Below are 17,176 nucleotides of genomic sequence, written 5' to 3'. Positions count from 1 at the left end.
GTTCTGTATCAAATAGTGAAAGGTTACTTCAAACTGGCAAAGAGATTCATTCATGTCAGATTGGACCGGAAAGGCTTATTGATAAAGTGTTCTACAGTCCTTCCTGCAAAAACAATTTTTTTTCATTAAGTATTTTAATATTTACAAAAAATAAAATCATTATTGTTATTTTTCACTTGATCTGTAATGTTGCATCTTTAATTTGTTTGAGCTAAGGATTTTGACTAACCCAGAAAATCTGTCTAAGTGTTAGAAAGCCCCTTTGCTGACTGTTACCAGAGGATATTGGATCAGACAGACCACTGGCTATAACCAGTCTGTCCCTCTCTTCAGCCTTTGATTCTATTTCAGGCGTTGCCATCGTGCAGCTTCCCTTTGTTTCTCCGGGTACGGAGAGCAGAGGCTGCATTGGGGCGGGTAGGGCTGTGCTGATGCAGAGCAGAGGTGGGCAGATGCAAAAAGTGGTCCAGCCAGCTGGCTTTGCAGGGTGCCCTTGACCCCGCCCGTGGTTATGCATCATGCGTTCTTCATGGTTTTGGACTTTTCTCTTGATCTCAAACAGGAGTCTCAATTTCAGAGGTCATCTTATCTCATAAGGACTCTTGCAAGGTAAGGATGGCAGGGAAAGGCTTTTCAGTCTCTTTATTTTTTTTCCTTTTCTTTAAGGGACATCAACTGTTCAGTCAGACTGTCTGTACAGGAAGGGTTTTGTGCTGATACTCCTCTCCCCTCCAGTCCCCAGGGACAAGTGGGACACTGAAAATGATGGATTGTCCTCCCACTCAGACATCAGACAGCTGATTACCCTGTGGTGTAAAGCCTCGCACCAGGGAGACACTTGTCTGCCCTGGGAGGAGAGATGGGCGCTGTGGGGTGTGCAGAGGGCAGGGTGCTACGTGGTGGGTGAGGACCTGCCCATCCAGGGGCCAGCAGAGGGGTGGAGGTTGCAACTTGAGGTGAGAACTCACCTTCTGGGGGAATCTCAGAGAGGACTGGACCTCCACAACCCGTGGGGTGGGTTCACCTGCAGAGGTATGTATGTACACACATATACATCCACCTCCAGACATACTATCTTGTCACCTAACTATCTGCTTATTCTCATTACCGTTTTAACCTGGCAGATAAAGCCTTCTGGCCACAGCTCACCACTAACTGTATAATTTCTACAATAGTCTGTACTTGAACAAAATCTGGGACATTTAATAAGCAATATAATCCCTTTCTCACAAAATACATTAGGTTTGTTCTTCCTTGATCAGCAGAGTAGCCACACACCCTTTGTTTCCCTGTGATTTTAAACCCTTGCCCTTGTTTAATTCAGTGGAGGAGCTGGTTCAGTGTTGAGAAACTTAAAAGGCATCAGAACAGCTAATTCACTATTTTCATATGTCAGTCTCTGTCCAGAGTTGGCCAGTGTTCACTAATCTGCAAGCCCTGTGCAGAAAGGAGGACTTGTGGTGCACCCAGGAGATGATTTCCCGCTGCTCACCAGCTGACCACCACTCACCTCCTGCAGCAGTTTGTCCTCCTGTCGTCTAGTTAGATTTAAATGTATGAGTGGTGTTTTCTGCCTTTCGTTGGTGAGCAATGATGGGGAGCCACTTGGTGATACTAGTTTTCTCATGCAGGCTGGGCTCACAAAGCTGGAGAGGCTAGTCTGGGAACTCATCCTTAGCAGAGCTTTGTGCTGCAGTTTTGCCTGCAAATTTGTTTGCTTGACACCTACTGAAAGCTGAGCCCTCCATTTCTTGAAGATCTGTGTTTCTTCTTGGAACACATTCATCTTCTTGGCAAAGAATTTCTCCAACACTAATAAATAAAAAGTTAATAATTCATTTTAATAAAACAATCATTCTTTTTAATTAAGATAAGAGTTAAACACATTTTCTAGTGATTCCTCTATGCCTATCTGAGAACACTTTGCCATGAGAGACTCCTATCAGAACTGACTTTGCAAATAATAATGTGGTATTTGTCACTTAACTTGGAAGTCCCTACTGGCTTTAGCACAGTGAAGCATTAAGAAAATGAATTTTTTTAAAAAATGCATACCCTGAAGTTTGATTTGTTGAAAGCATTTCTTGAACTGACAAGCTACACGCCGTGTCTATGAAACCTACTGGGAACTTTCAAAACTTGAGCAGCAGTTTCTAATCACTGACTATCATTAGCATTTTAGTGAATAGATTTTTGATAAGAAAAATCTTTGCCCTGTGAAAAAAAGATCTGTCATTTTAGTACAAACAAAGCTTCCTTTTTAATTATTCTTCTAGCTATCCTCCAGGCACTGGGTGCCACAGAGAATGATCCTGTTGTGCTCCAGCAACAGAGCACAGTGCTCTGGTAACAAATGCTGTCACTATGATTGACCCTCACGCTGTCGCCCATGTATTATCCCAGCGTGGGATGTGCCATCCACTGTGCATGACCATGAGGCAGGAGGTGGGTTTCTAGTATGGACAAAACACCTGAATTTCTGGTGGACCTCCTGGCAGCTGAGTTACGTCAATGCCATTGCCCATTCAATTGTTAACACTGGCTGCTGTGCTGGGAGAGCACGGCAGAGCCAATGGAACCTCTGATTAAGGGCACTGGGAAGTACATTCCAAGGCAACCTCTGCAGAAAAAAACATTAGCCATTTCAAGCTGGAGAGCCAAATACATAGAAAACAGGAGACACGGAGAGGAAATGCAGAGGCATTTCAGTGGAGAATACCTGATAAATGGAGAAGTATCACTAACATAACTGTAGAAAGAATAATGACTTGTTACTATTTGTATAGGCTTTCCAGGAGTATTTGAAAACACATCTCACAAAATGTTCAGAAAATTTACCATGAAGTTCAGAGGAGATGCACTATTACAAGTTACAAGCAGAAAGCCAGAAGCAAGAACAAACTGTCAGACCAGTTTGTTTCCTCCACAGAGCCCTGGAGCATGCACAGTACCATGCCAGGCAGTAAAATGTTAAACTGGCATTGTGTATGTCAGAGATTCAGCTCTGGAGGTGTCTGTGAGGCACACAGAACAGCCAGATAAATGAATACTCTGATAGATGGAGCAAATTGTAATATGCCAGTGATATCAGCCTCTACTTTGGAAGGAGCTTACGTGTTGCCACACAGAGGAAAAATGCTCTGCAGGGGAAGGGAAGGGAAGGGAAGGGAAGGGAAGGGAAGGGAAGGGAAGGGAAGGGAAGGGAAGGGAAGGGAAGGGAAGGGAAGGGAAGGGAAGGGAAGGGAAGGGAAGGGAAGGGAAGGGAAGGGAAGGGAAGGGAAGGGAAGGGAAGGGAAGGGAAGGGAAGGGAAGGGAAGGGAAGGGAAGGGAAGGGAAGGGAAGGGAAGGGAAGGGAAGGGAAGGGAAGGGAAGGGAAGGGAAGGGAAGGGAAGGGAAGGGAAGGGAAGGGAAGGGAAGGGAAGGGAAGGGAAGGGAAGGGAAGGGAAGGGAAGGGAAGGGAAGGGAAGGGAAGGGAAGGGAAGGGAAGGGAAGGGAAGGGAAGGGAAGGGAAGGGAAGGGAAGGGAAGGGAAGGGAAGGGAAGGGAAGGGAAGGGAAGGGAAGGGAAGGGAAGGGAAGGGAAGGGAAGGGAAGGGAAGGGAAGGGAAGGGAAGGGAAGGGAAGGGAAGGGAAGGGAAGGGAGGGGAAGGGAGGGGAAGGGAGGGGAAGGGAGGGGAAGGGAGGGGAAGGGAGGGGAAGGGAGGGGAAGGGAGGGGAAGGGAGGGAAGGGAAGGGAAGGGAAGGGAAGGGAAGGGAAGGGAAGGGAAGGGAAGGGAAGGGAAGGGAAGGGAAGGGAAGGGAAGGGAAGGGAAGGGAAGGGAAGGGAAGGGAAGGGAAGGGAAGGGAAGGGAAGGGAAGGGAAGGGAAGGGAAGGGAAGGGAAGGGAAGGGAAGGGAAGGGAAGGGAAGGGAAGGGAAGGGAAGGGAAGGGAAGGGAAGGGAAGGGAAGGGAAGGGAAGGGAAGGGAAGGGAAGGGAAGGGAAGGGAAGGGAAGGGAAGGCTGGCTGATGCTCTCGGCTTGTGTCTGCAGGACCAGGGAGCCCTGGCAGAGGTAAGCAAAGATCCCAGTGCTATGAAGGTCAGCCCTGGACAAGGGAAATGCTGAATAAAGCAGAACCAGGACTGAACCGAGCACTGAGCTGTGTTCCTCCACATGGCTGAAGGGTTCCTGTGCCTTGGCCATGGCCCCTGCAGCTCCCATGGCTCCCAGACCAGTGCCAGTAGTGAGCAGGGGGGACACAAAAGCCCACAAGGGCTGTCAGCCCCGCTCCAGCACCACCTCATTGCGCTGTGCACCCTCCATGTATCTCAGTGCTTATGAACACTGTGAACTGCAACAGCTTTCCTCAGCTTCTTGAGAGGAAAACATCACTGAATGGGCTGGAGAAGAGCTCTTACATTACTGCAGATGCTTTAGCTGAACATCATGTGGTGTCTCCCCCCCAGCATAACTACTCTGTTATTTCTGGAAATTATTACAAGAATGGGGGAAAAGGAGAGATGGGGCAAGTGCTTTGTGATGAGAATGCAGCTGTGCTGCGTAACAGTCTGGTGCTTAGGCAAGAACTCACACCATAGCAGCTTCACCAAAAACAATGCCAGGTTTTCCTTGAGATGTGCCTGGCAATGTCTGTGTGGAGGACAGGATGAAAGGAAGAGCTCTGGCTTCAGAGAATGCACCGGGGAGTCCATCAGGGATGCCAGCTCCCTCCCAGCACTTGCCTGAGCCTGGCTGGGTGGCTAGAGCTGCCTGAGGCATCAGCTGGCAAGGGAGAGGAGAAATCAGTGCTGGTTGGCTGGTTTTGGGGGCATCCACTGCATGGTTTTTGGTTCCTCTGAAGTCCCAAGGTGGTCAAGCTGGCTGATCATGAGGGAGGGAAATGGGGGTCAGGAGGAAACATGATGGGGCAGGATGGATGGTTGTGTGGGGCCCAACCACTTCCTCCAAGGGAGACAGGGGCTTTGGGGCAAGGAGGCGGACTGGGCTGGGGCGAAGCACCAGGGCCGGGATTTTCTGAGGAAGGTGAAGGAGGGTGCGTGAAGAACTCGCAGCTTCTTCTCCTGCTGTCCCTGCCGCCATGTGCTCGACTTGCCCACTGTGGTGGCCGCTGTCCCACCTGACAGGAGGAGGCAGGGCTGACAGCGCCTGGTGGAGAAAAAGGGATGGGGAAAAGGGAGATGCAGGCTGCAATCCCTGCTCAGAGCTGATAATTAATAAATGAAATGCCCTGGGACTCCACTAAAGCTTCCTCAGATGACTTATCTGTCGTGGGCTCGGCAAAGCATTAAATGGCCATTTTCTGACAGAATGACTTCACTGCGCCAGAGCTTCCTTGACTTTCTGAGGAATATTTCTCCCCTCCTCCCACCCTTTTTTTTTTTTTTTTTTTCTAAATCTTCTCTCTTTCTTCCTCCGTCTCTAGCTCCCTCTCCCTCTCTCTCTCCCTGGTTGACGGCTCTAGTTCATTTCTGCCTATTTAATTGGGCCCCGGATGAATTTACTCGACAGGGCCATTCATCATGTGGCAGCGGCTGGCGGACGCGCCCAGGGGGAGCGGGGCTGACAGCTCCAGCAGCCTTGGATGCTGCCTGACTCTGGAAGTTCACATATTTGGGCATTAGTGCAGCTATTAGTTTAACAAGCTTCGTTTATCCCTGTCACTACCACTTCAGCTTCCCATGTAATCATTTGAAATGTAGATTACTGCTAGACAAATGGGACAGAGCAAGAGTACACAGGAGGGAAAAAAGTGACATGGATTGCTTGTTACAAGCTGGTTTTTTTTTCCCTCCCCTCTTTTAATTCCTTCAAATGTGAGTGCTTTGATTAACTTAATATTCACATTATTTCTATTGTAAGCAGTTTGTCACCTGCGTACACCCCTTTTTAGAAAATAGTTGGTAGGGATTTGTTGACCCAAAGAAGATGTTTAAGGCAATTACACAGGTGTCCAGGGGTCCAAGGTCTGTGCACAGCCAGCCCTCTCCACAGCAGTGGCCGGAGATCTTTCTTTTCCAGCCAGGTATGCCAGGATTCTGAACCTGGACCTTCCCAGCACAATCCCATTCCCCTCAGTGGAAGCCATCTGAGGTGCTGAGGCAGAGCAATGCGGTGAGTTAAATCAGCCCTTCCAGCCTCTGTTTTAAAGGCTTCTGCCCACAATGTTTGTTGTTTGTTTGTTTTGTGCTGTAAAAGTAAAAGCATACCAACATTCCAAGAAAAGTGTGTTCTACCACTTGTGATCCAGGAGTAAAAGTGATGTTGTGTGCCCTCCACCCACAAACCTTCACAGATCATTACACTCTTGTTAAAGGCCAACGTGTAGAGCCAGATGTGGGGAACAGAACTTTGACACCATCACCGTCTACCAGCAAGTCCTAGACTGACACAGAGTTAATCTTTTGGAAATACATCTAGAGGTAGCGACAAACCCATTTTACTGCAGAGAAAAGCGGTCCAGTGCTCTGCTATCTCCCTAATTTAAATATGCATGCTATGTTCTGCAATTTTCTGACTCAATTCTTGACCTTTCTTCTGCCAGACCAGAATCTTATCCTCAGAGCTTTCGTCTGTAGACCAGGTAGGTCAAGCCACCGTTTTACTGACCCTTTAACCTGGACCAACCAAAGGCTCCTTCTTCAGTCTCTCAATACAAGTAAGGTTTCCAGGCACTGAATTGTTCTAGAAGACTTCCCTTGAGCCATGCCCAGTTTGTTGACATCTTTTTCTGACTCAGAGGTACCTCACTTTGCTGCAGTACCTCAGGAACAGTGTTCCTGTCTGTCCTGCCATCCTTACTCTCTGGTCCTTCTGTCTACCACAGCTGGGCCCTGGAACCTCTTGGTCAGTTGGTTTTGCACCCTGACTCTCCCTACATCCTTTTCTCTGTCAGTCCTTCCCATTAACGTGTGTGTTGCACTACCTCCTCTGGAACCTGGACCAAACTGCTGCTGGTTTGGCTGAGGAGGGAGGGGTTTGAGTGCATCTGTCACAGTGTGTCTCCTTCCTAGAATCTGACATCATTGCATGCTTGCGTTTCATCTTGTGAGAGATGTGTTGTTCAAGTCAAACAAGCACACTTCGTGGATTCAGGTGTCCGGCCAACCCCAACACTTCACTAAACTGTGATATCTGCAGACTTTACCAATATGTGCCTTGATATTTTCTTACTGCTCCCTGATAGAGCTAAGTGGAATTTAAAAATTCTGCTCTGGGGGAAGGTCATTCGATGCTCCTGTTCACACCAGAGCAGGATGAAGCATTAAAAATCAGGAAATTCTTCAGGTTATTTTCCCTGTTTTAGTTGTTTTGGAAGCACTTAAACATGTATTGGGCAAATATTAAAACTTCCCTAAATGGAAGCTGCCTAAATTCCCTGGAGTGAGAGATGGGTGTGCTGTTTGTCTCTAGAATTCCAATTATAGTGGTGTCTCTCTTGCAAGAAATGTACTGGCAGCTTTGGTTTTGGATGTGATCACTGGCATCACTATGGTTCATTCTATTAATCTCTCGTCTCTTCCTCAATTTGCACAGTAAGATCTCCAAGGTGCGGCTTGTGATATGTTGTTATCCCTTTCCAAGCCACTGCAAAGTGACACAATTCATTTATCCCTCCCTCCTCTGCAGCACTGGGACTCTCCTGAGGGCCTCAGCAGCTGGTGTCTTCCCCTAATGAAAACAGCTCACAGGTCCGTGTCAAGCCTCATGGCAGGTTGGATCAAAGGCAGCTGATTTTCTTTTGTCAGCAACAAGGCAGGGTGCTGAGTGGTTGGCATAGCACCCAGACACCGTCCCATTCCTGGGACAAAGAGGAAAGTCCTGGCCCCATCCTGGTGTGTGTCTCAGGCTTGAACGCCTGTCCTGGCTCTGCAAAGCCCCCTAAGGACTTGCCTGTCCCATTCCACCCCCACAGAGCTCAGAGGGTGCAGTGGCAGGAGACAAGACCTGCCTGTAACACAGGGAGTTCTGCAGGAGATCCAGGGTCAGTGCAATGGGGGATTCTTCCTGGGAAAAAGCCAGGAGAGAAATGGGGGGATAGAACAGGCAAGGGGAGTGAATAATGGGGGCTACTCTCCCTGCCTGAGCTTGGAAAATCACAGCTCTGCAGCAGCAGGGATGCCTCCTGGATGAGCTGGATCTCACAGAGAGCCCTGGCCAGCTGTAGGCTCCTGCCTGTGGGCTTGGTCAGGCCCAGGCCCTCCCCAGAGCTCAGGACTCCACTTTTCAGGGAGCAAGAGCAAACACGTTGATTAAGGTCCTCCAGCCTGCTGATCCCTCCATGTGGAGAGCTTCTCTGTCCAGCTGCTCCTCCAGCAGCACAGCTAGCATCTCTCTGATCCCAGGCTGGGCTGTCACAGGCAACTTCATCCCTTCATCACATAATGCATGGACGAGAATGACCAATGCGAGGCAGCATCGCCTGGGTCAGACATGTTGCAGCCAACTACCTGTGAACACACCTGAGCTCCTGTGGTTTCTAACCCACGTCACCACTAGCAAACCAACCTCTCAGCCCATAACCAAAAGTGTCAGGGGGAATGGGGAAGCAGGGGGTAGGGAACAAGGGCAGAGTCATCCATCTCCTGATTTCTGCAGCTTGGCCATAAAACAGCTTTGATAAGGTGGTTCCATAGTCAGACTCTTCTGCAGCCCACCTTCACTGGGGTACCTGTGACTCCAGAATACGATGAAATCACAGAATATCAGGGATTGGAAGGGACCTGGAAAGCTCATCCAGTGCAATCCCCCGCGGAGCAGGAACACCCAGATGAGGTTACACAGGAAGGTGTCCAGGCGGGTTGGAATGTCTGCAGAGAAGGAGACTCCACAACCTCCCGGGGCAGCCTGGGCCAGTGTTCTGTTACCCTCACCATGAAGAAGTTTCTTCTTAAATTTAAGTGGAGCCTCTTGTTTTCCAGTTTGAACCCATTACTCCTTGTGGACTCTCCAAGGTGACAGTGCCATCGTCCACTTAGTGGTCTCTTGAGGAAGGTCCAGCAGAGGACTGTTCCCCAGTCCTGTTTATCAGGAATCATCGAGTTCCTGGGCTCCCAGAGCCCCAGGTGTGCCTGGGGAGCCTTGGCTACAGTGACCACACTCCTGAAAAAATATTAGCTTTTCTAGCACATATCCAGCCAATACCCCAGGATAGGCGATAATTTTCTGGCAGTCGTCCTGCTGCCCACCACCTGACAGGTTTGAAGCTTTTGGAGCTCCCACCCACCTCAGTTTTTCGCTGCATTTCCAGGATGTGCTTGCAGTCCAGGAGAGTGGCATTTGCAGATCGAGTGGAGAACTGAGGATTTTGATCAGAGGCGTCATGGTTTGATGCTGGTTTGGTACTCACTTGCCTGGTCCAGTCTGGCCCTCTGAATTGTTGTCCTTATTGTAATTAATTACAAGCCATTAGTTAATTATTAATTAGCTATTAAGTTACTGTGAGTAGTTCTAGAAGGCCTTACATGCTCACTAATTTTGCAAAGCCACTCATTGAAATTAGAGCATTTTCTAGAGCCTAATACAATGCCACTCCGAACAAACACAGCAATGTGACACATGCCTTGCAAAGTGGGAGAATAAGCCCCAAGATAACTTGCAGACTCCCTTCAATGAGTACTGTTTTGTTTTTTTTAAAAAAACAAAGGCAGCTGAATTATAATGTACCAGTTCTCTGTGATCTGCCAACAACCCTGGCAAAGTTTTTTAGCCTGTTGAATATGAATGATTCCTCAAATTTGCATCCCCCAGTTTCTACAAAGCTTTTTTGCTTCTCTCTAAGCTAATGAGTAGCTGGATTGTAGGGAGATGAGCGGTGCTCCTGTGTTCTTCTTGTGAAACAGTGATTCATTCAGTCAGCTGATCGGAGCCAGCCCAGCGAGAGCCGGAGCCGGCAGGGTTCAGCCGACCATGAGGTTCAGCTGAGATTAGGAAGCATCCTCACAGCTCAGTTGAGGAGGTGTGGTCTAGACAATAGAGTAGTGAGGTGGGTTGCAAACTGGCATAAGGAGAGAAGCCAGAGAGTGGTAGTCAATGGTGCGGAGTCTAGTTGGAAGCCAGTATCTAGTGGAGTGCCTCAGGGGTCAGTACTGGGGCCAATATTATTCAATATATTCATTAACGATTTGGACGAGGGAATAGAGTGTACTATCAGCAAGTTTGCTGATGACACTAAGCTGGGAGGGGTGGCTGACACGTCAGAAGGCTGTGCTGCCATCCAGCGGGACCTGGACAGGCTGGAGAGTTGGGCGGGGAATAACCTGATGAAATTTAACAAGGGAAAGTGTAGAGTCCTGCACCTGGGCAGGAACAACCCCAGGTTCCAGTATAGGTTGGGAAATTACATATTAGAGAGCAGTGTAGGGGAAAGGGACCTGGGGGTCCTGGTGGACAGCAGGATGACCATGAGCCAGCACTGTGCCCTTGTGGCCAGGAAGGCCAATGGCATCCTGGGGTGTATTACAAGGAGGGTGGTTAGTAGATCGAGAGAGGTCCTCCTTCCCCTCTACTCCGCCCTGGTGAGACCACATCTGGAATATTGTGTCCAGTTCTGGGCCCCTCAGTTCCAGAAGGACAGGGAACTGCTGGAGAGGGTCCAGCGTAGGGCAACGAAGATGATTAAGGGAGTGGAGCACCTCCCTTATGAAGAAAGGCTGAGGGAGCTGGGTCTCTTTAGTTTGGAGAAGAGGAGACTAAGGGGGGACCTCATTAATGTTTATAAATATATAAAGGGTGAGTGCCATGAGGATGGAGCCAGGCTCTTCTTGGTGGCAAACAATGATAGGACAAGGGGTAATGGGATCAAGCTGGAACACAAGAGGTTCCGCTTAAATTTGAGAAGAAACTTCTTCTCAGTGAGGGTGACAGAGCCTGGCCCAGGCTGCCCAGGGAGGTTGTGGAGTCTCCTTCTCTGGAGACATTCAAAACCCACCTGGACATGTTCCTGTGCGACCTCACCTGGGCGTTCCTGCTCCAGCAGGGGGATTGGACTAGATGATCTTTTGAGGTCCCTTCCAATCCCAAACATACTGTGATACTGTGATTTGGCTTGATCTACCAGTGGCATTGGCACTACCTGCCCTGGATGTGTGGCCTTTCCTCCTCTGCTTTGAAAGATGGTATTTTCCCCAGGTTTTGGCATTGCCCCAGGGCTCACCTCTGCTCAGCCTTTGCAAAATGGGCTCTACAGCACCATGTGCTGTTATGTGGGTCCCATTTGGGGCATTTGAGAATCTCATTTTGAAGGTGTGTGAGGTCTGCTGAGGACAGTGTGTTGCTGTTGACAAACTCAGTCAAAAAAAGTCGTGACGACCGGTGGGGATGCTCCAGCAAGAGTGGTTCATTTACTAGTTGTTCAGCAATGGATTATTATTCTGAATAAGTAGGAACTGCTAGAGAATTAAATGCACCTGGGAAGGAGAATTTTCTTTGCCAAACAGTAGTGTTTCAAGCATCCTGCTTCCCAGAGGATTGCGGATAAACAAGAGTCATTTCCCATCCTGGGAAACAGATTTTCCTTTAAACAGGAATCCTGAGCCCAGTAAGCAGGACGGGCATAGGACAAATAAAATCTGGTGTCTATTGCCTCCCTTTTCCCTGAGATGAAATGTGAATTGCTCCCACCAGAAATGATGAAATGTGAACAGTTCTCATCAGAATGACTGTTTGACCTAGTCATGATCTTCAGTTAGTTTCACTTTTAGATTTGAGGTGCAAAAGCCAATATGTAATCCACAGCCATTGGAGAAGTGGAGGAGCACGTATCTACTGAAACCTCATTTAACCTTCAGGCAACTTTCTTCACCATTCGCCAAACATTTCTCTTTCCTTTATGCTTAAAAGCTGACAAACAACAACAAAACCCCCAGCACTGTCGCTCAACATTCAAAGAGTAGTTACAAGACTGGACTTTACAAATGGAACATAAATAAAATTACATAGCTAATTAAGATGTATCATGAACTGAAGCTTGTTTCTATGATACTAATTGCATATTTCACCTCCCTGAGAAATGGATTTGATAGTCTGAAAATAAGCCATTGATGTTGTGCAACGGAAGAGGTTTGGTGAGCAGTGGGATGACAAACCTCCCTGGTTAGACCCAAGATTAACAGGGTGAACTGATGACCCTTTTTCCAAGCTCCATGAGGAGTTTAATGTGACAGATTTTTGTTCTGCCACAGCCCCCATTCACCTGCAAGGCATTCATGTACAAGAGAGTAAAATGAATTGAACCAGTGGAAGTGTTTCAAATGCAAACACAGAATTTCTGGAACTTTTCTGTGTAGACCAGACAGGTTAGAAAATTATCTTGGTCACCTCTACCTCTATCTACCAGCAGTCACTCATAGCATTTGTTGGTTTAAGTCTATGATTGATTTAGCTTAGTTAATAAGTTAAAATTAAAATAAGTGAATGAAAGTTTAACTCTGCAAGTATTTGATGTTCTGTACAGCAGGCAGGGAGGGAGATACCAGCACCACAAGGCACATGAAGATGTGGAAATTACAGCGTTAGTGTAGGACCTGGAAAAGGCAATCTAACTTCTTCATGGAGTGTGTTCTTCATGGGGTAGGCAAAGTCCTTTCCTCATTGTGGATAGAGGCAAATGACTGCCTTGCATCACAGCAGACACACGTTCCTATGCATGTGTATTAGTGTATTTGATAAATCTAATACAAATGTAGGTCAGGTATTTCTGAGGAGTATCACCTTTCAAAGAAACCTCTGAAAATCACTGCATTAGGGACAGAAACACAGGGTCTGCCACACAGAGAGATGAATATTGAAATAAAATGTTTTGGATCCTGTGGTGAGGGAGAAGGGAGCGGTGTCCTGTGCACAGCCCTGGGCACCGGAAGCAGGATGCTCTGCGGCCCCACATCCTGCTCTGTCAGAGTGGCAGGACAGGGGCACAGTTCTCGCCTATAGTGGACAGATGGACCCTCATTCCTCCCCTTCTTGTTGCAAAGTTTTGCTCATTTGTTTGCATCTGTGCAGAAAGGGCACGATGGCTGTATGGGTCGATGTACATCTCCTGGAAAACCAAATATTTTTCCCCTAAAGCGCTGCACATGTACAAGCTGGTCCAACTTGCTGCCAACAGTAAAAAAGTTGTCCATGGTGTGGCTTTACTATCAGGCAAGACAAATAGTTCAGGTTCAAATCTTATACACCTGCATATCTGAGGCAATTGTTGAGTGTCACACATTTTGGGTATGAAACACTGTTTCAGTGTAATATGGCACAGGGCTCACAAGCCAGTATGCGGGGCAGGAAGGCAGCATGTACACATGCGCGTGTGGCTGGGCACACAGATTGACACGGACACACAGAGCACACACACCAACACAGCACCAGGTGCTTTATCCTTCTCCTTCTCTTGCCAAGCAGGACAGAGGTCCAACACCAGGAATATATATACATACCGTCAGGAATACATACACATCCCTCCTGCAGCTGGACACAGACGATCTGCCCAGCAGCTGCTCTGGGAGGGCCCCGGATGGGGTTTCCCTTCCTCTAAGTCCCTCATTTGTGATCCCAACTGCTTCCACGCCTCTGTTGCTTCTCTGGGCTCGTAGAGGTGGCAACTGATGGGCACAAAGGACTGGACCATGGTTCCTACTGCTCCCCCAGTACTTGCAGCTGTGCCAAGGGCAAATCCAGCTGAAGAGGTTTGCAGACTTCCCTCAGGGATGTGCCTGGTCTGTGCCTGACATTCTGGAGTGCATCCTCAGACCTTCCTAAACTGAGGCTTCTATTTTGGATTCAGAAGGTGCACAGGGTTTGTGCTTGATGTTAATTAGTTGCCTTAATGAAACTTCACTCCTTGAGTTATTCCAAGTGCTTAGATTTGCAGAAATTAGACCACTCATACAGGGTGCTTGTGAATGGCATGAGACCTGGGGTGCAAATTTTGGCATCCTAGTTCCCATTGATATTTCAGGATATCTTAATTAATTACAAGTTGTAAATGGATATGAAGAAATTGTACTAATCTCTTCCATGTTATTTAATTAGGTTGTTCAACACTTTCCAAAGCTCAAAAACACCACCAGAGCCAGGGTGCACCCAGCTCCTGCATCATCACAAGCTCCTCTTCACTCTGGCTCTGAGAATTTCCATCACGTGACGTTCCCTTGTCCTCACCCTGGACCCTGTGTCCTGTGTGCCAGGTCACCCACGAAGCGGAAAGGGGACGCCCGAAGAAGCAACGCTCAGGCTTCAAAGAGCAGAAACTTTTCCATCTGCCACCTTTTCCTCTCAACTTAGTGTCTGCTTGACACAAAGCACAGAAACCAACAAATTGTGAATCAACACTGCTTCTTACTTTCATAAAAGAGATATTATGAACCAAAAACATAAAGATCATTTTATCTTTATTAATAGTTTAATGTATATGAGAAAGATATTTGACGTTTTTTTACACCTTCAACTCTTTTCTTCATGCATTGCTGAGCAGGCTGCACCAGACTTCATCCACTTAAATACATTTCATAATTCAGTAAATAAGCAACAAAAGGATTTCAGGATACAGCGGTACCCAAATAGCTATATTAAAAAAATCCAGCTGTCTCCTCTCTCAGAGTTTTTTGTTACAGATTAAAATCACTGATAATAATGAAATCAGACTTGATATTTAGAGCGAGCTAGACTGTCGTATCCCACTTGGTTCAGCAATTTTTTTTTTTATATCTGCACTCCTTAGTAGAAGATGGCTTGATTTTGTGGTTTAGTGGGGATTACTCTGCTCAAAGATCCTCCAGAGATCACAATAGGAAGGCTTTAAGCACAAACTGGTACAATAAGGTCGCAATTGGTTCTTGTCTCTCCTTGGCTGCACCACAGAGTTGAGTCTTCTCCTCCTCTCCTCTCCTCTCCTCCTCTCCTCTCCTCTCCTCTCCTCTCCTCTCCTCTCCTCTCCTCTCCTCTCCTCTCCTCTCCTCTCCTCTCCTCTCCTCTCCTCTCCTCTCCTCTCCTCTCCTCTCCTCTCCTCTCCTCTCCTCTCCTCTCCTCTCCTCTCCTCTCCTCTCCTCTCCTCTCCTCTCCTCTCCTCTCCTCTCCTCTCCTCTCCTCTCCTCTCCTCTCCTCTCCTCTCCTCTCCTCTCCTCTCCTCTCCTCTCCTCTCCTCTCCTCTCCTCTCCTCTCCTCTCCTCTCCTCTCCTCTCCTCTCCTCTCCTCTCCTCTCCTCTCCTCTCCTCTCCTCTCCTCTCCTCTCCTCTCCTCTCCTCTCCTCTCCTCTCCTCTCCTCTCCTCTCCTCTCCTCTCCTCTCCTCTCCTCTCCTCTCCTCTCCTCTCCTCTCCTCTCCTCTCCTCTCCTCTCCTCTCCTCTCCTCTCCTCTCCTCTCCTCTCCTCTCCTCTCCTCTCCTCTCCTCTCCTCTCCTCTCCTCTCCTCTCCTCTCCTCTCCTCTCCTCTCCTCTCCTCTCCTCTCCTCTCCTCTCCTCTCCTCTCCTCTCCTCTCCTCTCCTCTCCTCTCCTCTCCTCCCCTCCCCTCCCCTCCCCTCCCCTCCCCTCCCCTCCCCTCCCCTCCCCTCCCCTCCCCTCCCCTCCCCTCCCCTCCCCTCCCCTCCCCTCCCCTCCCCTCCCCTCCCCTCCCCTCCCCTCCCCTCCCCTCCCCTCCCCTCCCCTCCCCTCCCCTCCCCTCCCCTCCCCTCTTGCCTGGATGCATGGCATTTGCTGATCCTGAACAGAGGCAGAACCAGACTAGCTGCAGTGCCCCAAATTGGCAGTGCCCCATGAGACCCCTTCTTCTGAAACAATGTCTGCCACACCAGAAACACAGGGGCAAATCCTTCCTCGAGACTGGATTCCCAGCTCCTCTTGGGATTCTTATTTACTCAGATAGCAGTCTTACAAATTACTAATAAAAAAACATTTTAAAAACTGCTTTGCATTTTCTGGAAGTTGTTATCCTATTCAGCAAAGAATCATCTTGTGTCTTTATAACTTACACAATTACTGTTCTTGATTAACAACAAAAACTGATGAGCTGGCCTTTCCAGGAGCCATAAGCAGAGTCAGCCAAGCAGAAAATATAAGTGAAGGGAAAACAATTAAAAGTTATTTTAGTTGTTACATTGGACTTGATTGTCACATTTACATATTTTTTTCCATACAGTAGGTAAACCTCTGCTGCATGCACAGTGCTACTCTTCCAATGACAGTATTGTGGACATACAAAGTCAGAGTTTCATATTGGTCACATTAGTTCTGGATTAGTAAGCAACAAGCCTGTGGCAGTTTTGAGGCTTCCTTTTATAATTATGAAATAGATAAATATGTCAGAGAATTATTTGTTAGGTGTGTCTCTTGCACATTGATGGCAGCAGCGTCACTGCAGTTAGAGATGAAGGTGTTGACTTGCAGACGGTGGTCTGCTGATGCCCAAGGGTCCTGACTCCACTGCCCCATTCCAGGCTGCAGCTGCTGGCCTGTAGGACACCTTCACGATAAAAAGTGGAGGAATGACCTGAACCACATGTCTGCTGGTATTTGAAATATGTACCACAACTTGGATGGCTGAGGAGGTGTTTCCCCATCCCTGCTATGCTTACTCAAATTTTGCTTAGAATGAAAAGAAAAATCTCCACTGGGCTTCAAGTATCTTTAGGACTGTGGGTCCGTATTACTTCCAGCCATCAGAGGTGTTTCAGTTTCAGACTAAATCTGTTGTATGATAATCTGGGGGTAATCTAGCAGATTGTCTCCCTTGCTTCTCTGCCAGACTGCTAAATTTGCGCGACTCTTTTTGTCTTCACTGTGATGATCTTTTTCTATCATGTGCTTGCAGGAGTGATGGAGTGAGTGTGAAAGTTAAAGCCTGCTTGCCATTTCCCTTCAACATCTCTTCCAGGATGACCTTTTCTGGATTAGGTATGTAGAGGCACTTGTTTCCAGCGGAGGGTGCAAGTGACCCATGAATTTTGGTACCTATTAGTGCCATACAAAGGGTATGAAGTGGATGATTGCACGGAGGTAACAGTGCCATGCTGGGTAAATGTCTGCAGCGAGTTGTACCCTCTTTATGCAGCAGCTGGCATCGGATACTAAAGGAAGGACCAAAAGAGAAAGGTGTAGTTTAAAACTATCCTTCAGTCATGCGCCTTCCCTGTTTCTGGGAGCTGGTGGTTTAGGTAATTCCTGTATTGCTTACAAAAGCTTTTTGTGGTTATGTTTA

At 47.9% G+C, this 17,176-nt stretch overlaps 1 long non-coding RNA gene across 2 annotated transcripts in view; it reads left to right on the top strand.

The window, feature by feature from the left end:
• Positions 1-402: 402 nt before the first annotated feature.
• Positions 403-17,176, top strand: part of LOC135577338 (uncharacterized) — a 30,225-nt gene continuing 13,451 nt past the window's right edge. The window contains exons 1-4 of one of the 2 annotated variants that reach the window (XR_010469092.1): positions 403-609; positions 6,017-6,109; positions 6,540-6,578; positions 16,790-16,872. This is a non-coding gene — a long non-coding RNA (uncharacterized LOC135577338). The remainder of the gene's footprint in view (positions 610-6,016; positions 6,110-6,539; positions 6,579-16,789; positions 16,873-17,176) is intronic. The other variant, XR_010469093.1, reaches the window with a different exon arrangement.

Source organism: Columba livia, chromosome Z (assembly GCF_036013475.1).
Source record: "Columba livia isolate bColLiv1 breed racing homer chromosome Z, bColLiv1.pat.W.v2, whole genome shotgun sequence".
Taxonomy (NCBI): domain Eukaryota; kingdom Metazoa; phylum Chordata; class Aves; order Columbiformes; family Columbidae; genus Columba; species Columba livia.
This window is presented reverse-complemented; position numbering and strand designations above follow the sequence as displayed.